Genomic DNA, 25,645 nt, shown 5'->3' with positions numbered 1-25,645 from the left:
CTAACAATGGTACCCCAGCCCTAACCAGTTTGGCTCAGTAAATAGAGCATCGGGCTGTGGACTGAAGGGTCCCAGGTTCGATTCCAGTCAAGGGCATGTACCTTGGTTGTGGGCACATCCCCAGTAGGGGGTGTGCAGGAGGCAACTGATCAATGTTTCTCTCTCACTGATGTTTCTAACGTTCTATCCCTCTCCCCTGCCTCTCTGTAAAAAATCAGTAAAATATATTTTAAAAAAGAAAAAACCAATGGGTCCTAAAACTCAAATGTAATAATGTCTTTAAAAACACTTCATAGCCGAAGCCGGTTTGGCTCACTGGTAGAGCGTCGGTCTGTGGACTGAAAGGTCCCAGGTTCGATTCCGGTCAAGGGCATGTACATTGGTTGCGGGCACGTCCCCGGTAGCGGGTGTGCAAGAGGCAGCTGGTCGATTTTTCTCTCTCATCGACGTTTCTAGCTCTCTATCTCTCTCCCTTCCTCTCTGTAAAAAGTCAATAAAATATATTTTAAAAAAAACAAAACACTTCATAAACTGTAAAGTGTTATACAAAGATATTAGTGTAATTTGAACTTTAATGACAGAATAAAAGCCTAATGTAAGACTCAACTTATAAGATCAACATTATTAAAAGTCCCAAATATATCTGCATCATTAAAAGAGGTAAGTGTCCTAAACTCCAACTAGTTTATCCTTAAAAAAGATGTGGCTTACCCAATTATGAATCTTTTTATGTCTAAGTCCTATTTTTCCACCTACATTATTAAGTTTCTTGATGGCAGATAACTGAGATATAAACATCAATAAATTGTTTTGTTTTGAGAAGAATTAACAATGATCTCACCACAAGAAATGGGGGTAATGGCAAGGAGGCTGAACTCTTCTATCTCCACATAATAATTCCCTCCTTTCATGCTGAGGAGCTTATCCATTCAGAATAGCAGTTGCCAGGTCTATAAAATGGGTTGATAATTTCAGATAATTTCTTCCAGCTATAAAAGCTATGATTCCTAGGGACAACCAATAAACACTATCAGCATAAGCCTATATATTAGCTTAGTCCTCCACAGCTAACAAGAACTAAGCAAACTACAGAAAAAATTCTCAATAATCTTAAATAAAAGACTACTACTATATATAGCATTGGTCCTAATTAATGCCATAAAAATGCATTTTATCAATGAGCTTGATAGGGAATGATAAAATATTTTTACAATCAGTGGGATATGAATAAGTAAAAGAGGTGAATTAATGAGTGAAGATTTAGCTAGTTGGTTAAGAAGCTATTGGAATTATGTATAAGAAAATCTCATCATTAGGCTCACCATTATTTTTAGCCCTTAAACATAAATGAGCATTGCCCTATCAAAATTCAGATTATAAAGATAACAATGAGATTTGCAATCTTACAACACATTTTAACATCAGCATAGCCTTTTTTCTTATAGTTTCAACATTTCCCCCAATCCACCTCTCAACAACAAAATCCTCCAACTACTCAGCATCTACTAAATAACAAACCCACCCCATCACACTTCCTAAGGAAATAAGATCACTTAAAAGAATGTTGTTTTCCTGATTCATTCGTTTTCTGCGTATGTTTCTATATCTATATATAAGCCATGTGCCAGAATCACAATTCAATTTTACACCTGCAAGTGATCAGGGTTGTTATAATTTCAAAGAATAAAAGTGTACACACAGTAGACAATATATATTAGTTGAGTATATACAGATATAGAATACAAGTGACCAAAATATAAATAAGACTTATGAGAAGTACCCACTGCAACTACAGACTCAAGTATGAGTTCTTTAGTCTGTGTCACTCAAGGCCCTGGCATGCTGGCCATTATCTTTTTTCCTTTTCTGGACAGACTGACCTATTCATTATTTCCTAAGTACAAACTCCTTCATGTTACACCTTTGCCCAGACATTTCACCTGCCTGGAATTACCTCCGTCTCATCAAACCTATTCAAAAACAATTCAAATGTCACTTCCTCAAAAATGCCTTCCCTGACAATCCTAGCCAAAGTTGCACCCGCCTTCTCTCTTGTTACTCCCCACTGCAGTGGTTGACAAACCGCGGCTTGCGAACCACATGTGGCTCTTTGACCCTTTGAGTGTGGCTCTTCCACAAAATACCACGTGTGGGCACACACATACAGTGCGATTGAAACTTCATGGCCATCCTTTCTTCTTAAGTAGCTCTGGAGAGTTTGAGCTCAGAAGGATCTATGATGGGAAACTAAACCACAGAATTGTAGTGACAATATATATGAATAGAGCTTTCTAAGTTCACAAGTATTTTGAAAACACAATTTTGTTTTTTGGGTTTTTTTAAATATATTTTATTGATTTTTCACAGAGAGGAAGAGAGTCAGAAACATCGATGAGAGAATATTTTATTGATTTTTCACAGAGAGGAAGAGAGTCAGAAACATCGATGAGAGAGAATCATCTATCAACTGCCTCCTGCACACCCCCACTAGGGATGTGCCCGAAACCAAGGCACATGCCCTTGACCAGAATCGAACTCGGGACCCTTCAGTCCGCAGGCCGACGCTCTATCCACTGAGCCAAACCGGTTTCGGGCATAATTTGATTTTTACTGCTGTTATTATTAAAGCGGATGTTAACAACTATAACCACAGCCACCAAAGTATAACTGATTCAGACAAGATCATTGGCAGATGCTATAATAAAACCATTTGGTAGGAGAATAGGATATTCACCTTGTTTAAAAGTCTCTCCACAAATTAGTTACATAGAACAGTAGGTACCTTTACAATGGAGATCAAATTTACCATCAACATTAATGGGATAGATTAATATTATGTGCTTCCCCATATGACAGACATAGCATCATCTATGTAATATTACTTACTAAAAATGTTTACACTGCATCTAAACATGATAAAACAATCCTACAAATCCAATTTTAAACTACACCATAAATTAACAAGTGGCAGTTTCTTACAGGTTAGTTGCAATGTGGAACCTGAAGCCACATACATTAACTTACGTTTTGTTACATTAAAATCAATTGGTCTACCTTGCCCTTTGAATGGATCTTTTACCCAAGCATGATTTTATAAAATCATGCATTGATCATTTGGAATGCTAGTTCACTAAGCTGACAGATATGTGGATCTTCTAAATGTTGACACATTTCATTGTCCAATATCAAAAGAATCACTTTGGGTCTTAGCCAGTTTGGCAGTGGATAAAGCACTGGCCGTGGGACTGAAGGATCCAGAGTTTGATTTTGGTCTAGGCACATGCCTCTGTTGCAGGCTTGATCCCTGGCCCTAGTCTGGGGGAATGGGGGAGGCAACTAATTGATGTTTCTCTCTCCTCCTCCTTTCCATTCTTTCTAAAAATCAATGAAGCCCAGTAAATGTGGTTCAGTGATTGAGCACTGATCTATGATTCTCTCTCATCTATGTTTCTATTTCACACAACTTAAGTGGTTATCTTAAAGACTATCTAGTCCAAATCACTTTTCAGATGAGAAAACCGAGAACCTGAAAAATTACATGATATGCCAAGGTCATACTATCTGGCTATGGCAATGCTAGGTCTAAAACTCAAATTTCCCCAGTTCCTAGTCAAATATTCAACTACCTTTTGTATAACCCAAAGCTTCTAGAACTCCATAACTTCTGTATAACCTGTAGTATGGCAATCATTTCAATCAACATATACTCTTTCAGAGAGCCTCTAGTTCTACTATCTCATATATATGTAGGAATTGGGCAATGAATTCTAGGCATATAGATCCAAAAAAATCGGAAAATATCTGCAAGTCATATATCTAATCAGATACTAGTATCCAAAATATACAGAGAATTCTTACAACTCAACAATAAAAAGACTTAATTGCCAGCTCTAGCCAGTTTGGCTCAGTATATAGAGCATCAGCCTGTGGACTAAACAGTCTCAAGTTCGATTCCAATCAAAGGCATATGTCCACTGAGCCAAACCAGGTAGGGCTGCACTAATATTGTTACTAGAGGTCCCAATGCACAAAGATTCCTGCAAGAATGGGCCTTCCTTCCCCTGGCTGCCAACACTACCTTCGCTTCAGCCTGGAGCCACCTTTCCACCTCCCATATATTGCTATAATTCACATAATATTATCTATCAGCTGCCCAGAGGCCTGGGGCAGTGCAGAACACCTGCAGTGTCACCATGGTGACAATGCAAGTGTCCCACCCCACTTGCCTGTGTATGCAAATTAACCCACCATTTTATTGGGTTAATTTGCATGCTCACTCCTGATTGGCTGGTGGGCATACAAAGGTACAGTCAATTTGCATCTTATTCTTATTAGTGTAGATAATCATTTGGTTACCTTTGTCACTTACATAAATTACTAGAGGCCTGGTGCACAAAATTCGTGCTGCGGGGGGGGGGGGGGGGGTCCCTCAAACCAACCTGCACCTTCTCCAATCTGGGACCCCTCGAGGGATGTCTGACTGCCCGTTTAGGCCCGATCCTAATGGGATCGGGCCTAAACGGGCAGTCACACATCCCTCTTACAATCCAGGACTGCTAGCTCACAACTACTCACCTGCCTGCCTTCCTGATTGCCCCTAACCACTTCTGCCTGCCAGCCTGATCAACCCCAAACCACTCCCCTGCCAGCCTGATTGATGCCTAGCTGCTCCCCTGCCAGCCTCTTTGCCCCAAACTACTCTCCCCTGCTGGCCTGGTCACCCCTAACTGCCCTCCCCTGCAGGTTTGATAGCCCCCCAACTGCCCTCCCTTGCAGACCTGGTCCCCCCTAACTGCCCTCCCCTGATGGCCATCTTATGGCGGTCATCTTGTGTCCACATGGGGGCAGCCATCTTGTGTGTTTGAGTGATGGTCAATTTGCATATTGTTCTTTTATTAGATAGGATAATAGCATAAGAAGAGTGTTTATCTGTATATTCCTACTTAGAGGACATGCCTTGCTCAATAATATTGAATTGAGCCTCGGATGCATTAACCTTGTGCTGGTATTTCTCTTTTTCCTGAGAGGGCATACGTGAGAAGCTCACTTTTGTGTCTGTGTGTTTTAAAACAACCAAATAAAAATACATATTGTGCCCTGACGGATTTGGCTCAGTGGATAGAACATTGGCCTGCGAACTGATTTCAGTCAAGGGCACATGTCCAGATTGTGGGCTCAATCCCAAGTAGGGGGCATGAAAGAGGCAGTCAATCAATGATTCTTTCTCATTACTGATGTTTCTATCTCTCTCCCTCTCCCTTCCTCTCTAAAATCAGTAAAAATGTTAAATATATATGCAACAATAGAAGTACAAAGTAGAAAAGTAGTTGCGTTATGGAGTCAGGAAAGGTTTCATAGAAGCAAAGATGTCTAAACTCAATTTTAACCCTTTGTACACCAGAATCATCTAGAGATGCAAATGGGATGGTTTCTGTTTTGGATGCATGGCAGTTAACTGATTAAAGAATGAGTAAAAGTCCTCTCCAGCAGAGAGAGAGAGAGTATGTTTGTGTTTTGTGTATGGCCCAGTGCACGAAATTTGTGCACTCCAGGAAGGGAATCCCTCAGCCCAGCCTGCACCCTCTCAGTCCAGGAGCCCCGTGATCAATCACCCCACAGAGGAAGGCCCCGCCCACCTGCCACAGCACTGCCAGCCAGACAGCCTGGGCCTCCCTCTGCAGGGCAATCGCAGAGCTCCCCCCGACCCCCGATCCATCGCCCCGCAGAGTGTGGCCTATGCCCTCCCTCTGCAGGGGCAATCATGGGGCGATGGCAAGGGCCCCTAACCAACCGCATCACACCTACCTTGGCTGGCCTGGCGCCAGTGTGTGTCATAGCATTTTCTTCCAGATGGTCGTCATTCGGTTGTTTGGTCAATTTGCATATTATGCTTTTATTATTATAGATTATTATAGATATACTGAAGGCCTGGTGCACAAATTAGTGCACAGGTGGGGTCCCCAGGTGAACAATCAGGGTGGTCTTGCCCAGTCCCAAATGGGTCTTAGGGGGATGGGGGGTGAGGGGGGACTACAGGAGGTTGTATAAATAAATACATACATACATACATACATACATACATAAATAAATAAATAAATAGATAAATAAATAAATAAATATTTGTATGGATTTCGAAGAGGAAGGGAGAGGGAAAGATAGAAACATCAATGATGAGAACCACTCCCTTCTGGGGATTTAACCTGCAACCGAGGCAGGTGCCCTTGACCAGACTCAAACCTGGAACCCTTCAGTCCACAGGTTGATGCTCCATCCACTGAACCAAACTGGCTATGGTCTAATATCCCAATTTTAATGAGGAACTCAACTTCAGAAAGGTAACAGCTCACAGCATTATATCTATGCATTCTGTTCAATGTCAGAAATTTAAACTCAATTAATCCTTAAAACAGCCCTAAGAACTAGGTGTTATTAGTACTTCTACTTGTAGATAAAAATAAAAAAAATAAAAAAAAAACCTGTGATTCAGGGAGGTTAAGCAATTTGGTCATAAACAGCAGAACTAGGAATTAAATCCAGGTCTGCCTGATCCTAAAGTTCTCTTCCAGTAGATGTAATTGCTTTATCTACCCTTAATCATTATTCAGCCTAATTCAATATGGTTCCATTCTTATACTCTGCATTTCTACTGACTAGTGGTAGTAGTCTCTTGCCTGGACAGGTACAATACACCTTTGCTAAAGACATTGTTTCTGTGTACTAGGCCTTAGGAAAGGCTAACAGCTAGAGAAATACTAGCCAAGAAAAACTCCAACACAAAGTGACTGCTTCAAAAACTTTTCTCTTCAGGTTTTTCCAAAGGTAGAAGAGCCTCCAATGCTACAGCAGACTAGCCTAAGGAAGAGATGCAAAGAAATCTTTTCATCAAAGAAAAAATGGAAAGGGCAAGTCTGGCCAAGTTCTGTTTACAACAATGCAGAGATCATGCAGAACACATTGCAGCAAAAGCAGGTGCTGGCGGACATCTGAGCGCCATCAAGCCGCGTGAGACCATTAAAAAAATAATGAAAAGCTAGAAGTACTTCGATCCTAAAAATGCCTCTAAACAACTGCAAAAAATTGACATAGGACAAAATAGTGGAATTCAATAGAAGCAGTTCAAGAGTTAAATCCATGAGACAATTCATTTACCTTTTTCCCACATACAACAGGTAAGCTTTTTTCTCAGTTCCCAGCAAATCCAATACCCTTCAAATGCTGTTTCTCTTAGCTTACTAGATGACCTAGGAATGACGCAGCAAGCGACATCCTCCCCACTTCCTCTTTAACAGCAGAAAGAGAATCAAGGAACAGAAGAACCAAGTAGCTGGGAGCAATCTTCCTTCTCATTCCATTCTCATTCCAAACACCAGATTTGTCCTACTTACACAAGAGAAGTGACTATTATTTTTTTTAAATCAATCTTTATTGTTCATATTATTACAAAAGTTCCTCATTTCTTCCCCCCTCCACCAGGTTCCCACCCCACCCTCCGTCCCCTCCCCATCCCCCATTGTCCTCATCCATAGGTGCACAGTTTATGTTCAGTCTCTTCCTCCCTCCCTTTCCACACACTTGATCTTAGCCAAAAGGCCGAGAAGCGATCCCCTTTCCCCGATTGTAAATCCCTTTTCAGATAGTAAATCAGTTACTTAGCATTTTCTCATATCAATAATACCTCCACACAATGATACCCTTCACACAAAAGACATTTCCAAATAGGTCAACCAGCCTCATCCAGGCCCCACCCAAGGCACTCACAGATCATCACCCCAGCGCTATACTAACTCAACACATCCAGATCTAAGCCTTCATCACTTGATTCAGCAGACCCTCAAGTTCCCGCAAAAGTTTCCAGCCATGTCTGAGAGGTAGCCGTGGGGTAGGGGCAGGCGAGGAGCGAGCTGTTCCGGGCCTGGCTGCTCCGGGCCTGGCCACTCCCAGCCTGGCAGCCTCTGCTCCGGGCCTGGCCGCTCCCAGCCTGGCAGCCGCTGCTCCAGGCCTGGCCGCACCAGACCGAGAAGTGACTATTATGACACTCTTCCCAAACCATTTTTTTCTTTCAAACTAAAATTAAATAACCTTTTAAATTTTATCCATTAAATTTAGTTCTGATGTCCTTAGACAAGATCCTTCATGGATTTCTCATCTTTTAAATAGGAATAAATATGCTACAGTCTGCACATGTGTCAAACACAAGGCCCGCGGGCCAAATCCGTCCCGCCAGGCCTTGCAATGTGGCCCGCACCGCGCTGTCATCACTGCACTCCGCTGCGTTTCCATCACAATGACAGTTTATGACTGTTCAGTAAACCATTCGGCCCGCGATTTAGGCTGGATTTTAGATTTTGGCCCCTTCTCTGATTGAGTTCGACACCCCTACTCTAGACCAAGCATGTCAAACTCGCGGCACTCGGGCCACATGCCTAGTTTGTCTGGCATTTTGAGTTTGACATGCTTGTTCTAGACCCTCTCTCTCTTACAAGAATGTTATTTGGCTGAAAGCGGTTTGGCTCAGCGGTAGAGCGTTGGGTCTGCGGACTGAAAGGTCCTGGGTTCGATTCTGGTCAAGGGCAAGTACGTTGGTTGCAAGCACATCCCCGGAGGGGGGTGTGCAAGAGGCAGCCGGTCGATGTTTCTCTCTCATCGACGTTTCTAGCTCTCTATCTCTCTCCCTTCCTCTCTGTAAAAAGCAATAAAATATATTTTTTTAAATGTTATTTGAAGGATATGTTATTTAACGTACTTAAAAAAGTTAAAAGCATAACAATAGCTAACATTGATTGTATGTTTATTTTGTGCCATCCTAAGCCCTTTGCATGAACTCATTTATTTCACAGAATACTATGAGACAGATACTATCTTGCACACAAGCCACAGCAGGATCAGGAAAAAGCCAAAGAACAGTAAGATGGCAAGTCAAACCAATTATTTACTTAACAGTCCACATGGTACAGAGCACTACAAAATGCACAGTGCCAACTTGCTCCACCCCTTCTCTACTAGTCAGTACAGGCCACAGATGAACACCAGAGTTGTTTAATCCAACAACCAGCCAAGTTTCAGACAAAATGGCCATACCAAGCTAGATAGGAATAAACACACTTTTAATTTCTAGTCAAAGAATAGCGTGCTCAATGAGGAAGGTGATCAATAATTTAATGATTATAGAGAGATTAAGAAAAATGTCTGACTACATGGGCATTGGGTTTGTTTTTTTTTTTTAATATATTTTTATTGATTTCAGAGGGGAAGGGAGAGGGAGAGATAAAAACATAAATGACAAGGATCATTGATTGGCTGCCTCCTGCACACCCTCCAATGGGGATGGAGATTGCATGTGCCCTGACCTCAAATCAAACTGTGACCTCCTGGTTCATAGGTCGATGCTCAATCATTGAGCCACGCCAGCCAGGCCGGCATTGGGTTTTTTGATAGGGCTTTTACAGTCAAGTATTAAAGAACATAAATAAGAAGGGAAAGGTGTTAAAGAATGAGTGGAAAAGAAAAAACTGTATACAAATGCACTTCTTTTTTTTAAATATATTTTTATTGATTTTTCACAGAGAGGGAGAGGGATAGATAGCTAGAAACATCGATGAGGGAGAATCAACGACCAGCTGCCTCCTGCACAGCCCCTACTGGGGATGTGCCTGCAACCAATGTACATGCACTTGACCGAATTGAACCCGGGACTCTTCAGTCCGCAGACAGACACTCTATCCACTGAGCCAAAAAGGTTTTGACCAAATGCACTTTAAAATGGTCATCAATTATTGCCATCTTATTTTCAAAAAAAATGAAAATAAGATGGCAATAATTCAGAGACAGAAAGAGGGATTTTATTTGTTTTAGAACAGACAAGACCTCAGTGCATTTATAATCTGAAAGGAAGGACTCAATGGAGAGTGAAGTAAAGATGAAAGAGAGAAAGATAGTAATTGATAAAAGTGAGGTACTAGACAAAGTGGATACTACGGGATGGTTCAGAGAAGAAAAGTGATCCACATGGATCCTGAAAGTCACTGAACAAAAGTAATGAAAATGGAGAGAGCAGATGGTAGGGACTTTGAAAAATTAGGAGCCATGCATAAATGGAAAGCCAATGAGCTAAAAGCCACTGGACTAGAAATGCATTGATTATTCCCTGCTGTCCAAGGAGTCAGTCTTCAACCAGCAAAAACAGGAATAATATTTATTATTCATTAGAGAAAAGGTCTTGTTTTCTTTCTTTTTTTAACTTATTTAGGGGGGGAGAGGGTAAGAGGGAGAGAAACTTCTATTTGTTTTTATGCATCCATTGGTTGTCTCTTGTATGTGAAACGTTGGCATATCAGGACTATGCTCTAACCAACTTAGTTACCAGGACAGGGCCTTGTTTTCAACTGTGAGTTGAAAACAAGGAGATAGATGAAATGTTGGGAGAAAAGATTAAGAACCTAAGGCTTTGCTCACATTTGTACACAGGTTCTAGCTGACCCAGTTGGTAAAGGAACATCAGGAATGAGGCAGAGAGGGGTAGGGTTGAGTTTTATACTATGGAGATGATAGCAGCAGTTAGAACTTAGAAGCAATTATCAACAGCAAACATGAAGAGTAAGCTAAAGAAGTTAATAACTGCAGGTGATGGGAGGAATGAAGAGAGCGGTGCATACCAAAAAAAAAAATGCTAGGTATCATGACACTGAGTTTACAGACCTAACTACATTTTCAAGTGGTATGGTCTTCAAATCCCAGAAGCTGGATCCTGAAACTTCCTTTAATTTTATTTGCCATGACCAGCAATTTGTTGAACTGTCTCAACAGTTCGTTGTTTGTTTTCTGAAGCAGACCTTTGTTTAGGATTTGTGGAGAACTCTACCAAAGGATAATGAGGGGCATTACCCAAAAAAGAAGTGCATGTCATTGACTAGAACTAGGGCCACAGACCAGACTTGGTCTTTTAAGCCTCCCCCCTTTTCCCACACTATCCCCACCCCCACAAACACAGGATAAGTTAAACAAAAAACTCCTAACATAACAAATGCATTCCAAAAATTCCTCTGCACTTACATAATTAGATTACCATCTAATGATAATGTTATTTATAAGGTTTACAACCTCCATAACTAAGAACTTACACAATGTTTAGTGGTTTGAAACATACTATTTTTTTCCCCAAATGAGTACTTCCAAAACAAAAGGAACCTTTTAACTTCCAGTTCAATCCCAAAGCAATTTTAGAAGACTCTCAACATATTTCAAATACAATTGTAAAAACACATGGATATAAAGCAGTTAGCAGAAAATCTGAGGCAAAAGTCTATCTTGCCCCCTTTTCCAACTTCCGATAACTAGTCACAAATGTCCCTTATCTTTACCAATCTTCTAATCTTTAAATCCTCTCTCTTCCTTTTTCAAAACTTCTCTCCAACATATTCATTTTTTTAGCGCCTAAATTCAGGTCCTGATAGTGTTCACACCTGAATTTCTACAAAAATCTTTAACTGGCCTCTTTTCCAATAATCTAATAAACCCTTTGATTACTCGATCTATAATTTCAAGTTTATCAAGTCACTGTCCAACTTACAAGCCTTCAATGGTTCCCAAATGTTGGCAAGATCAAGTCCAATTGCCTCAGTATATCTTTCAAGACTGTTCATAATCTGACTGATCATTATACCTCCTACTCCATAATCTAAATTCTATTATGAGGTCACACAGTATTCTCAGGTCCAATCATAATACAAGTTTACTTCCAATCTCAGTATCTTTGCTCATGCTTCTGCCCTGGCCTGGAAAACCAAACTCTTCCTGTCTGTCTATTCCAATCCTATCCATCCATCTTACTATAAAACTCTGGTCCAAACTGCCTCTATGAAGACCTCACAGACTAAAATTCAGCCAAGACTAATCTATGTAAACAATTCTTTAAGATCCTGATTACTCAATCTCTTTGAAATTGAACTATAGTCTTTTTAAAATGTCTAACATAATCATCAGCTCTCAAGTTACCACAAAAAAATATTTTAGCACATATTTGAAAGTATATAGTTTTTTAAAATTATACTAATAATATTTCATCCTGGCTGGTTTGGCTCAGTGGACTGTCTGTGGACTGAAAGATCCCAGGTTCTATTCCGGTCAAAAGGCACGTGCCCAGGTTGTGGGTTCAACCCTCAGTAAGCGATGTGCAGGAGGCAGCTGTTCAATGATTCTCTCTCATCATTGATGTTTCTCTCTAATCATTGTTATTTCTCCCTCTCCCTTTCTCTCTGAACTCAATAAAAATATATTTTTTTAAAAATATGTTTTTGAAGAGTATCTCATATCGCACTGCAATACAGCTGTGGCAGAAAAATATCTTCTACATTCAACCAACTACCATCCACTCTTTAGCAGTCTTCCTATCCTAAGGAACATAAGCCAATGTTGACCTCATTTATTTAGGAAATAATGACCTTAAAGACACAGTTCATTAAATCGTCATGTGTTCTGGTTTAAACAATACAATCAATGTTCATGAGCAAGACACACACAACAGTATGTGATATCACAGGGAAATGGGGGTGGGTAGAGACTGAAGAGGATATGGGGGAGATAAATGGCGATGGGAAACTTGACCTGGGGTGGTGAACACATAATACAATATACAGATAATGTATTATAGAACTATATATCTGAAACTTATGTAATTTTATTAACCAACTAGAAATCTGGTACATGAATTTGTACACAGGTAGGGTCCCTCGGCCTGCCCTGTGCAATTCTGAAACTGACTCTCCGACACACCCTGAGGGGTCCCAGATTTCGAGAGGGTGCAGGCCAGGCCAACAGTGCATGATCAGAACTGGGCAGGCGGGAGGTTGGCCAGCCAGGGAAGGACCACAGGAAGGCTCCAGGGCGTGTCTGGCCCATCTTGCTCAGTCCCAATCAGCTGGACCCCAGCAGCAAGCTAACCTATTAGAGCGTCCGGCCCCTGGTGGTCAGTGCATATCATAGTGAGCAGTTGATTGGCCTTAGCCTATCATTAGCATATTATGCTTTGATTGGTTGAACGGCCGACTGGTCAACTGCACACTTAGCATATTAGGTTTTTATTATATAAGATGTCACCCCAATAAATTTAATTAAAAAAGTCAGGGAGTTGGGGGAAGCAAGTTCAGGAGTCAAACCCTAGCTTGGCATTAACCAGTTGTATTGAATTTGGGCAGGCTTATGTCTTAAGGATTTTCATTTATTAAAATGGGGATAATAGCCGAAACCGATTTGGCTCAGTGGTAGAGCGTTGGTCTGTGGACTGAAGGGTCCCAGGTTCGATTCCGGTCAGGGGCATGTACGTTGGTTGTGGGCACATCCCTAGTAGGGGGTGTGCAAGAGGCAGCTGGTCGATGTTTCTCTCTCATCAACGTTTCTAGCTCTTTATCTCTCTCCCTTCCTCTCTGTAAAAAAATCAATAAAATATTTTTTAAATAAATAAAATAAAATGGGGATAATAAAAAGTTGTTGAGAGAAAAATTAAAGACATGAAAAGCACTTAAGTACAGTGAATGGCATATAGTTAATATAGATTTGTTATTAGTCTTCAGTAACTAAGAATTCTTAGAAATTTTCAATTATAAGACTTAGCTAAGCTGCTTATTCATTGATTATTAGATATAAATTACTAAGATGGCCTAAATCAGAAATATAAACCCAGGTAACAAGGTAGATAGAACATTTGTGATAAAGCTGCTCTGGGGTTTAAAAAGCCAAAAATTAACTTCATTTATCTTGCTCAGGATTTAACTTCTCTATTTAACTTGAAACTGGATAAAACCAGAGATTTCTTTATGTTTAGAAACAGAAAAATGATGCTCACTGTTCGATTTCTGGTCAGGGCACAGGCCCAAGATGCGGGTTTAATCCCCGTGCGAGGGCAACCGATCAATGCCTCTATCTCACATCAATGTTCCTCTATCTCTTTTTCACACCTTTCCTCTCTCTCTAAAATCAATAAAAATATATTTATAAAAATAGAAACTGTTAATTTTGTTGCTATTGTTAATCCTCACCCAAGGATATTTTCCACTGATTTTTAGGGAAAGTGGAAGAGAGAAAGACAGAGAAACATCTATGTGAGATAAACACATTGATTGGTTGCCTCATCATGAGCCCTGATCAGGGCCCAGACCAGGGAGGAGCCTGTAGCCAAAGTACATGGAATCAAACCTGGGCATACACAAGGCAACAATCAATTTTTCACTCTCAAATAGATGTTTCTCTCTTCTCTCTTTTTCTCTCTCTCTCCCCCTTCCTCCCTCTCACTCCCTTTCTCCCTCTCACTCTGTCCCTCCCTCTCTCTCTCCTTCCCTCCTTCCCTCCCTTTCTTCTTCTCTTCCTCTCTCCCCCTCTCCTTCTTTTCAAAATCAATTAAAAAATTAATCTAGCTAATTTTTGCTTAGTGAATAGAGCATCAGCCTCCGGATAGAAGGATTCCAGGTTCAATTCTGGTCAAGAGCACATGCCAGGGTTGCGGGCTTGATCCCCATAGGGGGCATTCAAGAGGCAGCCGATCAATGATTCTCTCTCATCATTGATGTTTCTATCTCTCCTCCCTTCCTCTCTGAAAGCAATAAAAATATATATTCTTTTAAGTCATTAAAAATTAAATATACTCTCAAAAACTTTTTTTTAATAATGACTAATATTTACTACCTACCAACATTATGATCTAAGTGCTTTTGTACATTAAATTATTTAATTCCACAGCCACTATCACCAGCTTAGAGAGAAAAAATTGGGGCTAAGGCTATGAAACTGGAACTGTAGAGCTTTAAATAACCTTATTATAAGGCAAAGTGCTATTTAACCAAAAATGGTCAAAGAATGAGAATGACACAAATGAGTAACCAACTGTTAAATAATTAGCATACAATAAAGTTTTACTTGAATAAAATGTGATTCAGAAATGTATTTCAAGATCCCATGATGCCTAGAAACCAACACTATGAACAATTCTATTGTGAATGTATAAAGTGTAGGAGAAAATACATACTAACTTTGTAATCCATTCTGAAAAGTGTCTTTTTGTAATAAATTCCCCATAGTTTATCATTTGTCTCTTCATATTTCAAAAGAAAACTTCTGATTCTACATATACTTTTTTTTTTTTAACATTTTATTGATTTTTTACAGGGAGGAAGAGAAATAAGAGAGCCTGAAACGTCAATGAGAGAGAAACATTGACCAGCCGCCTCCTGCACACCCCCCACTGGGCATGTGCCCGCAACCAATGTACATGCCCTTGACCGGAATCGAACCTGGGACCTTTCAGTCTGCAGACCGACTCTCTACCACTGAGCCAAACCGGTTTCGGCTATACTTTTTATTTTAATCTATCTATATATATAAAAGGCTAAGTGTCTGTACGACTGGTATCTATGATGCACATTGACCATCGGGGGGCAGATGCTCACCGCAGGAGCTGCCATGACATGCACCAGCCATTTAAAAATGCAGACCTGGCACCACTCAGCTTCCCCGAAGTGGGACATAGGCCCTGCCACCACCCCAGAGCAACACCACACCAAATCGCAGCCAACGCTGCCAAGACCCCCTGGTGCAAAATGCAGCCCAGCCCAGCCCAGCCCGGAAAGGGTTGCTATGGGCACCAGTTAAGACGTCACATAGCAACTATATCTTCTCCCTAGCAACTAGCATCCTTGGAGTTTCTTCAGCCCAGGAACCAGACTTGCTTTATAGTCAGGTGCAAACATTTTACAGCTGAACCAAATGTGAAGCATTTTCCCATGCATCATCTCATTTGATTGTCACAGAAGTCCTGGAGTAGGTAGACAGAAGACTCGGTAGAATCGTATTTTCTTTTCATCAGCAAGAAGCAAAGAACAATATTAAAATATCTTTTCTAATTAATTTCCTTTCAATGTGCACAAATCCGTGCACTGAGACACTGGTAATAAATAAGTTAAAAAGCAAATAGGCTGATTTCATAAAATATTTCTAGCTCATTTAAAGAAAAAGAGAATAGTAAGATTATAAAAGGTAACAAAATTATTCCAATATCTCTCAGAAACCTCCTAAGTCCCTCTGCCCCAATGTTTTCATTTTTAAAAATTTACTAAATTACATGCATATTAGCATAACCAATGGGCACAGATACTGGGACGGTGAGGGCTTGCCCTTGGGAGTGGGAATGGCGGGTCTGGGGGTCAATTGGGAAAAATGAGACATATGTAAAACTTTAGACAATAAAAAATAAAATAAATATTACTGAGCAAAAGAGAAAAAAAGTTTCTAAATTACCCCAAAATCTTCTGATATTGTTTCTAAATTGCCCCAAAATCAGCAAAGTCAAAATGGCCCTGGCCAGTGTGGCTCAGTTGGCTAAGTACAGTCCCATGCACACAAGTTCGATTCCCAGTCAGGGACATATCCAGGTTGTAAGCTAAATCCCCAGAACAAGGCAGCCAATTGATGTTTTCCTCTCATCAATGTTTTTGTCTCTATCTCCCTCTCCCTTCCTCTCTCAAATCAATAAAAACATTTTTAAAAAAATATATTTTATTGATTTTATACAGAGAGGAAGGGAGAGAGAGAGTTAGAAACATCGATGAGAGAGAGTCATCGATCAGCTGCCTCTTGCACACCCCCTACTGGGAATATGCCCACAACCAAGGTACATGCCCTTGACCAGAATCGAACCCGGGACCCTTCAGTCCCCAAGCCGATGCTCTTAACCATTGAGCTAAACGGGTCCCGGCAATAAAAACATATTTTTAAAACAGTCAAAATAATAAATAGTAGGCAACTAATCAAAAATATTTATCACTCAATTGTGCAATATGTTAAGCTAAACAATCTCAGTTACTAATTAAATTTGCTTAAAGTTCACACAAAATTAGTATATGCATTTAATAAAAGAGGAAGAATAACTACTGAGAGAGCTTACTGACACGTAAGAGAAGGTGACTATAAACAGGTTTAATTGGCTTAAATTTTTCATTGTTGACATCATAATAAAATGCCATTTATCAGAATAATTCAAATGAAATTACTTTCAAATGAGTATCTCATTTCAGTTAATAACTCCAATCTGAAAGCATGAGAAGCACTGACTAAGCATCTTCCCAAGAAGACACTGTGCATAATTACTTTTTACCAATGACAGATTCCAAAGAAATATCTGCTTTGTGGTACTAGGACTGGAGTCTTTTACCTTCACAACCTAATAATTATAAAGTCACCTGAAGCAACTGGGGCACTCTCAGTCTTTGCATTAGAGAAAACACTAAACAGAATTCTAATAAAAAGAATCCATGTTAAGAAGCTGAGAAATTAAAATTGCTCCCTATACATAAACATCATTATGATCGATCATCAAAAACTCTACTGAGCCTGGCCAGCATGGCTCAGTGGTTGAGCGTCAACCTATGAACCAGGAGGCTTGGTCCCCATTGGGGGGGGTGCAAAGGCAACCAATCAATGATTCTCTCTTACCTTTAATGTTTCTATCTCTCTCTCCCTCTCCCTTTGTCTCTAAAATCAATAAGAATATTTTTTTAAATACTCTGCTGAGAATCTACTATGTGCAAAACTCAGTGAAAGGAACTGAGAGGAATAATGGCTAAGACAAAATTATCTACTGATCAAGAAGATTCTGATCAAATTAGGTAAAGATACAAGATAGTCAAGTTATCCAAGAGTAGGAGGGGTACTGGCATTACAAGCTGCAAGATTTTTAAGATCCAACTAGGTAGCTTAGACATGCTAGTGTGACTTACCAAAAACATAAGGGGTATCAGCAATTAATGTCACAATTTTTTAAAGTGAAGCTAACTATTATTGCAAAGCCAGGATAGACTTCAAAGAGGGGTAATTGAGCTGAGCATTGAAGGATGGAAAGATTAATTGGTTAAACAGCATAAGAGAAAAAAGGGACAAAAGATAATGGCAACAATGGTGTGAATTGGGCAAGTGGTAATTAAATATTTATAAATACCTACTATATCTCAGTCATTGTTAGGTACTAGGTATACACTGGTGAACAAAACCGATGAGTACTCTGCTCCTGTGAAGTCTAGTAGGGAAGACAGATAATAATCACACAAGCAGATATATCATTACAAATTGTAATGGGCGCTAAGAAGGGAGGCAACAGGAAATACTAGTAACGGGAAAGGACTGGCAAAATAGGGATGAGGGAAAGCAACTCTGATACATAAGCTGAGGCTTAAAGAATGCAGCCATGCAGAAACCGGTCTGGCTCAGTGGACAGAGAGTCAGCCTGCGGACTGAAAGGTCCCAGGTTCGATTCCGGTCAAGGGCATGTACCTTGGTTGCGGGCACATCCCCAGTAGGGGTGGTGCAAGAGGCAGTTGATCGATGATTCTCTCTCATTGATGTTTCTAACTCTCTATCCCTCTCTTTATCTCTGTAAAAAAATCAATAAACTTTATGAAAGAAAGAAAGAAAGAAAGAAAGAAAGAAAGCCAGAAAGAAAGAAAGAAAGAAAGCCAGAAAGAAAGAAAGAAAGAAAGAAAGAAAGAAAGAAAGAAAGAAAGAAAAGAAAAGAAAAGAAAAGAAAAGAAAAGAAAAGAAAAGAAAAGAAAAGAAAAGAAAAGAAAAGAAAAGAAAGAAAGAAAGAAAGCCAGCCATGGCTTAATCGGTTTGGGTCCCAGGTTCAGCCGAAACCGGTTTGGCTCAGTGGATAGAGCGTGGGCTTGGGGACTGAAGGGTCCCGGATTTGATTCGGGTCAAGGGCATGTACCTTGGTTGCGGGCACATCCCCGGTAGAGGGTGTGCAAGAGGCAGCTGATCGATGACTCTCATTGATGTTCCTAACTCTCTATCCCTCTCTCTTCCTCTCTGTGAAATATCAATAAAATATATTTTAAAAAATAAAAAATAAAGAGTCCCAGGTTCGATTCTAGTCAAGGGCATGTACCTTGGTTGCAGGCACATTCCCAGTAGGGGGTGTGCAGGAGGCAGCTTGATTGATGTTTCTCACTATCTCTCTTCCTTCCTCTCTGTACTAGTAAAAAAATCAATAAAATGTATTTTTATAAAAGAAAGCAGCCAGGTAAAAAGCAGGGGAAAGAGTGTTCAAAAGAGAGCCGGCCTAAATAGTATCGTCCTGATATATTAAAGTTGTGGTTTCAATCTTTAGTTGGGACACACACAAGAATCAACCAATGAGCCAAAACCGGTTTGGCTTAGTGGATAGAGCGTCGGCCTGCGGACTGAAGGGTCCCAGGTTCGATTCCGGTCAAGGGCATGTACCTTGGTTGCAGGCATCCCCAGTGTGGGGTGTGCAGGAAGCAGCTGATCAAATGATTCTCTCTCATCGATATTTCTAACTCACTATCCCTCTCCCTTCCTCTCTGTAAAAAATCAATATATTAAAAAAAGAACCAACCAATGAATGCACAAATATATGGATGTTTCTCTCTTCCTTCTTCTCTAAAATCAATGAAGTTTTTATAAAAGAAAAAGAGAAGGCCACCCATACAAAAGCCCAGAGGTATGAAAGAACTTGCTGAATTTAAAAGTAATAAGAAGCTACTGTGACTGAAGCATAATGGACAATGTGCTTAGAGGCAGGAGCCAGATTATATACAAGGCATAACAAGCCAAGATAAAATGTTTGCAGTCCTGGCCAGTTTGCTCAGTGATTAGAGTCAGCCTGCAGAGACAAGGGTCTTGGGTTCAATTCCCAGTCAGGGAGATGGTCAGGATCAGGGACACATACCTCAGTTCCAGGTAGAGGCATGTGTGGGAGGCAACCAATCAATGTGTCTCTTTCCCTTCAATGATTTTATCTTTCTCTCCCCCCACTCCTCCTCCTTCTCTTATACTCTCTGGAAATCAACGGAAAAAATATCCTCAGGGGAGGATTAAAAAAAAAGTGTTTGCATACTCATAAACATACCCTATATAATAAAAGGCTAATATGCAAATTGTCCCCTTGACCAGGAGTTTGACCAAGGGAGGGGCCAGCTGGCCGACCACCCACAGCCCCTCCCCCTGGCTGGCCCTGCCCCAATCAGCGCCCTTCATCCTATCGGGAGAAGCCCCTCCTGGCAGCTAGCCCAGCCCAATCGCGGCTGAGCTGGCCAGACCCCACCCATGCATGAATTCGTGCACCGGGCCTCTAGTTGTTGAATAAAAGGAGCCAGATCCAAAAGAATATGTGGTATATGATTCCATTTTTACAGAAGTACAAAAACAGATAAAACTGTCCTATCTGGTTTGGCCCAATGGATAAAGCATCAGCCTGTGAACTGAAGGGTCGCTGGTTGAGCATTGACCTATGAAACAGGAGGTCACATGCCAGAGTTGGGGGCTCAAACCCCAGGAGGTGGACAGGAAGCAGCCAAATAGATAGCCAATAGATAATTCTCTCTTAACACTGACTAGTGGCCCAGCGTGCGAAATCGCGTGCATCAAGCTGCCTGCCACCGCTTCCAAGGGAGCCGGCAGGAGCCAAAGCATGCCAGCAGGAGTGAGCCACTCACGCAAGAGGGAGGTGGAAGGGAAGGGAGCTGCCACCAGGAGCTGGAGGAAAGGGGAAGAGGGACCAAGAGATGCTCCATGCATCTCCTGATGACTGGTTGCACATGCAGCCTTACCCACCTGCACGCGCCTGTATTGGCTGTTATGTGTGAGGGTGTGATGACCATGTGCATATTAGCCTTTTATTATATGGAATGTTTCTATCTCTCTCCCTCTCCCTTCCTTTCTGAAACCAATTAAAATATATTTTTAATAAAAAATAAATAAATAGGTAAAAATAGCAATGCCTAAACAGGTCAGCAATGCTTGTTATGTTTTGGCTTATATTTTAATGTGGGATTTTCAAGCACTTATTTTGACCCCTCCCCCTACCCTTCCTTCTCCTCAACCCTAATACACCAAAGAGTGTAATAAAATAAAAAGACCCCAAACTTGAGCATCAATTATACAGGAGTTCAACTCAATAGTCTGCCCCTCACTAGCTTTGGCATAACTACTCTGAGCTCAGATCCCTCATATATAAAACGAGGATAATGACTATCTCATAGAGTTATTTTCTCCCCGTCATACCCAAAATACTGAGTTGGTGGACTGTTATTTTAATTTAATTATTATTTCCTAATGGTATATGGATGGTTAAAAAGTTTCCATTCTCAGGATTCATGGGTGGGAGAAGATGATTATAAAATAGGCAACATAAAGAAATAGAATGAATAAAGAGAAATAAGGAGTAAGAGGTGAAAAATTGAGTTTCTTTTAAAGTGCAATAACAAGTTTCAAGCATTTCCTTAGATATTAACTTAAATGAAAGCAGACTGGGCAGGTTCAGTAAAGAGAAATTGTGAGGAAAAAATAAACTTACGTCTTCCCAGCAAGACACAATTTCTACTTAATGTGTTCCCTTTGTGGAATATTAGCTAAAACAGGTTAGAGGTAAACTAAGGATATTCTGTCACAGGTGGAAGGGCAGGTCTTTAATTATTTTACAGCATCCCCACCCTGAAGAACTATTTGAACAACCATAGTCTGTAAGTGCTTCTTAAGGATGGCCAAAGATGTTCTATATTTCAGGAGCTACCATTTCATAAAAAATAAATAAATAGCAGTTCAACTCTTCAATAAATCTTTGGGTAAATCTTCTCCCACAGGGTATAAAAATAATGAAAACCTGGTATATTTCCCCTGATTTGACAAATGTCCCCATCTTCCCTCTCTTATTCTCCTCATGCATTTCACCATCAAATATCTAAGATTTCCCCTCTTTCCTACAAACTTGGCACCTGAACTCTCTAATATTCTCTCTGATGGCACAGTATTGAATGTGAATATAAAAACTTGACAAAATTTACAGGGACCACTCTGCTAACCAATTTAAACAAACGAAGTCAGTAGTGATTACATAGCTGTATACATTTGTCATGTATCCATCACAAAGTGTACCCTTAAAATTGGTGAATTTTATTGTAGGCAGTTGATTGTAGGTAAACTATACCTGGACAAAGCTGACTTAGGGGAAAAAAAAAAAGAGTCCAGCCAGTGTTGCTCAGTAGTTGAGGTCACTAGTTTTGATTCCCAATCAGGGCTCATGTAAACTCAATCCCCAAAATGTCCCATGCAGGAGGCAGCTGATCAATGTTTCTCTCTCATCAATGTTTATCTCTTTCTCTCTCTCCCTCGCCCTTCCTCTCTTTAATAAAGTCAAGAAAAACATTTTTAAGAAAAGAATGCATGCATTCATTCAGCAAATATTTATTTATTTAGCACCTATTATGTGCATTCAGAGTTTATACCAAATCTTTCAGCTTGACTATGTAGGTCCTACCTGTATGTAATGTGCTTTACTCATAAGCTGACAATGTCCCACAAAGCCATGTTACATGAAAAATGGTTTCATTTCTGATCACGAATACCACCTCAATGATGGCCTCTACAGTGGAAGAACCATTAGCTATCGAACATCTTCCATTACATAAATGCAATCTTTGATCACCCAGGTACTCTATAAGAAAAAAATGTATTAAGCAACTACTACATATAGAGCTATAGCACTACAGCAAGGGTTTGTCTTTCTAAAAAAAAAACCAACAAAAACTAAAACTAAAACAAACTAGAACATCTCAAAAGCATTTTGACAACACTGTTGGAGGAAAAGAAGGAAACACTGAATTGACTGGGTCCCAGTAACTTAGTGGCTCAGTCAAAGACCTAGAAACTAAGCCTCCTGCTTCCCAATGCAGTATGCCTAGTGGCGACTTTAGAAACAGACTTGAGTTTTAATTCCAGCTCCACTTCTTACTAGTTTTTATATAAACTTGGGGAAAATCCCTTTAGCTTCTGACCCTCACCATTTGCTCCTCTGTGAAACAGACGCCAACTACTTGTGAAGACTTTGAGATATATACCACCAAGCACCATTATCGGGCACAGAATAGGCACTCAACAATATTAGTTCCCCTTCTTGGTCTTAAATTATTTAAGAGTAAGAAAACACCTATTAATCAGGGCTGATCCAAAATCCCCGTTAGTAATCACAGGACGATGAACCAGTATTTGCTGTCTTGTTTATATTCTAATCAACTCCCTTCCCACCCCACCATTTCCAGTTTTTCAAACTTGAGCGACTATGTTTAGAAAAGCGATTTAATTTTAGAAACCTGGAAAATTCTTCTGAGTAAATTGAGCACAACTTTAATATGCCCCAAGGGGAATTCTGAGCAAAATAATTATTTCTGACAAGAGAACTTTCTCTAGGGGGTTATTCAATGTAACCACACGAATGCCACCAAACACGCAACGTGACAGGAAGCAATCTGGAACATGCTTGTGTAGATTCTCAGAAGGGAAATGTTCCCCGAAAACCCATGCTCCTCTCTCCCTCCTCCTTCATCCGAGGCAGTAAATTCTTACTGGGTGAACTGAATTCCCCCCGGTTCTGACACCAGTCCAGCTCCTTAGGCCAGAACTGCGGCAGTCCGTAAAAAGCCCTGAACAAACCCTACAAAGGTCAAAAGACACCGCCCCCCCCCCCTCCAAAAAAAAGGCAGGGACGTCCAGAGAGTCTTTTCTCCACCAGCGACAGACAGAGAAGGCACCAGGAGCTCAGAAGCATAATGTGCTTCTTCCCAAGGTCATTCATGTCAGAGGTGCGACAGGGAGTGTGCCTGCCTGTCTCTGCGGAGATCGCACTGCAGCAGCGTTTTTGGGGGTGTCTCTGCTCTTCCCCTCTCCCACCCGCAAGCGTGAGCACCCGTCTCGGCATTTCCGAGAGACAAGCCACGACAAGTTCTGCAGCGTTAGGAAAGGGGCTGACGGCGAAGAAACAGATGCTGCACAGCAAGATGGTCTTTCTTGGCTCCCGGAGCGTCCTCCCTCCAAGGTTATTCGCAGAAACCGCAGCCCCCCCGCCCGGCCGCTCCGGGACGCCGGGTTCCCTGCGGGCAGCCTCCGCAGCCCGCGGCCACTGGCCCCAGAAACCGCACTTCATTCCGGCGCCCCGGGAAGCCATGGCTCCCGCCCCGCCGGCGGGGCGGGGGTGCGCGGGGAGGAGGGAGGCGGGAGGCGGGAGGCGGGCCGCGTGCGCTGCGGAAAGTTCACCGCGGCGGCGGCGGCGGCCGGCCCGGCCCGGCTCGCCCGCGTCCCCCTGCAGATTCCACCATTAATTAGTCCTCAGGACTGTCTACTGGCAACTTAAACAAAGCGAATGCCTCACATTCCTTCCTAGCCCGGCGGTCTGGCCGTGAGACCAGCATCCGCCGCCGGGACGCGGCCGGCGAGGCGGGCCGACAGCTGCGGCGGCGGCGGGTCCCCTCCCCGCCCGGCCCGGCCCGCACCCCGCAGCGCAGTCCCTCAGCGTCCCCCGCACGCCGGCCGAAGGCTCCCACCCTCCTCCCTCCTCTCCTCCTCCTCCTCTCCTCCTCTCCTCCTCTCCTTCTCCTCCTCCTCCTCCTCCTCCTCCTCCTCCTCCTCCTCCTCAGGAGCGCCCGGCTCTTCCTGTAAGATCACTTCCTTCCTCCCGGGTGCCCGCGGGCCCCGCGCAGCCCCCTCCCCGGCCGCCGGCCCGCCGGCCCCCCGCCCCGCTCCCCGCCCCCACCGGCCCCGCGCGCTCGCCCTCCGCCTCCCCAACTCGACCTGAAAACTCTCCCTCCGCCCCCCCGTACCCCCAAAAACATCCCCTGAGCTCCCGCCCCAACGTTTCTCCTCAGAGTCTCCTTCCCACCGAGAGAGAAGTCTCTCCGAGGCTTCCCTCCCCCTCCAAAAACTCCAGAAACATTCTCAAGGTCTCGCCGACCCCCAAGGTCTGCCCTTCCGAGCCCTGCCCCCCGAAATTCCAAACTCGCCCCCACCTCAACTCCGCACCCCGCAGCCCGCCCCCGGGGCGCCCGCCGGCGCTGCCCGCCGCCCCCGCCGCCCCCGGCTGCCCCCGACCCCTCCGCGGGGCCGGCCATCCCCTCGGACGCCCCCCCCCCGGCCCCGGCCTCCCGCCCCGCGCCCCCGCCGCCCCGCCGCAGACCCCTCACCTCGGCGGCTCCGGCCCACGCTCCCGCCCGCCCGCCGCGGGCTCAGGCACTCGGCTCCCGGCCGCCGGCGCCTCCTCGGGCTCCCCTGGACTGACAATGAGGGGCGGGCCCGGCGGGTGACGTCAGCGTCCCGGAGGCGGGGTCTGCTGCGAGGGGCGGGGCTAGGCCGTACGCCCCGCCCCCTCCGCCTCGTTTACCCTTCCCCAGACCGGGACTCCGCCGCCAAGTTGTAGGCGCGGTGGGAATTCAAGATGGGAGGCAAAACGTCCTGCTTCCAAGAGGAGCACTCACTCTCTGGGGTGAGATAATCCATGGAAAGGTGGTTAGCCCGGGGCCTGATGGAGAAGCGATCACTCCACAAATACTATTTCTGTTACTCAGCCAATGTGGAGGAAAAGGGAACTCAGTTTAAGACTCAGGAGGCGTGAGTTTCCAGTCCCCAACTCTGCTTATTAATTGTGTGATCCTAAACAAGTCCTTTCCCCCTCACTTTCAACTTCTTTAAAATGGGGAGGGGCGATGACCAGATAGTCTCAAAACACCCTCCAATCATTATATATTTTCTGTGGACCTACTATGTGCAAGGTACCTACAGCCCAGAGACAGGAAGAGGGGAGCTTTCGAAGGGAGCCCAAGGC

The 25,645-nt window shown here is 42.7% G+C and overlaps 1 protein-coding gene across 1 annotated transcript in view; it reads right to left on the bottom strand.

Annotated features, from left to right (window-relative positions):
• Positions 1-25,133, bottom strand: part of LUZP1 (leucine zipper protein 1) — a 66,352-nt gene extending 41,219 nt beyond the window's left edge. The window contains exon 1 of the mRNA XM_036446456.2: positions 25,008-25,133. The gene's annotated coding sequence lies outside the window, so the exon portion shown is untranslated. The remainder of the gene's footprint in view (positions 1-25,007) is intronic.
• Between the last annotated feature and the right edge of the window lie 512 nt (positions 25,134-25,645).

This window comes from Pipistrellus kuhlii, unplaced genomic scaffold (assembly GCF_014108245.1).
Source record: "Pipistrellus kuhlii isolate mPipKuh1 unplaced genomic scaffold, mPipKuh1.p scaffold_m20_p_2, whole genome shotgun sequence".
NCBI classification, from domain to species: domain Eukaryota; kingdom Metazoa; phylum Chordata; class Mammalia; order Chiroptera; family Vespertilionidae; genus Pipistrellus; species Pipistrellus kuhlii.
This window is presented reverse-complemented; position numbering and strand designations above follow the sequence as displayed.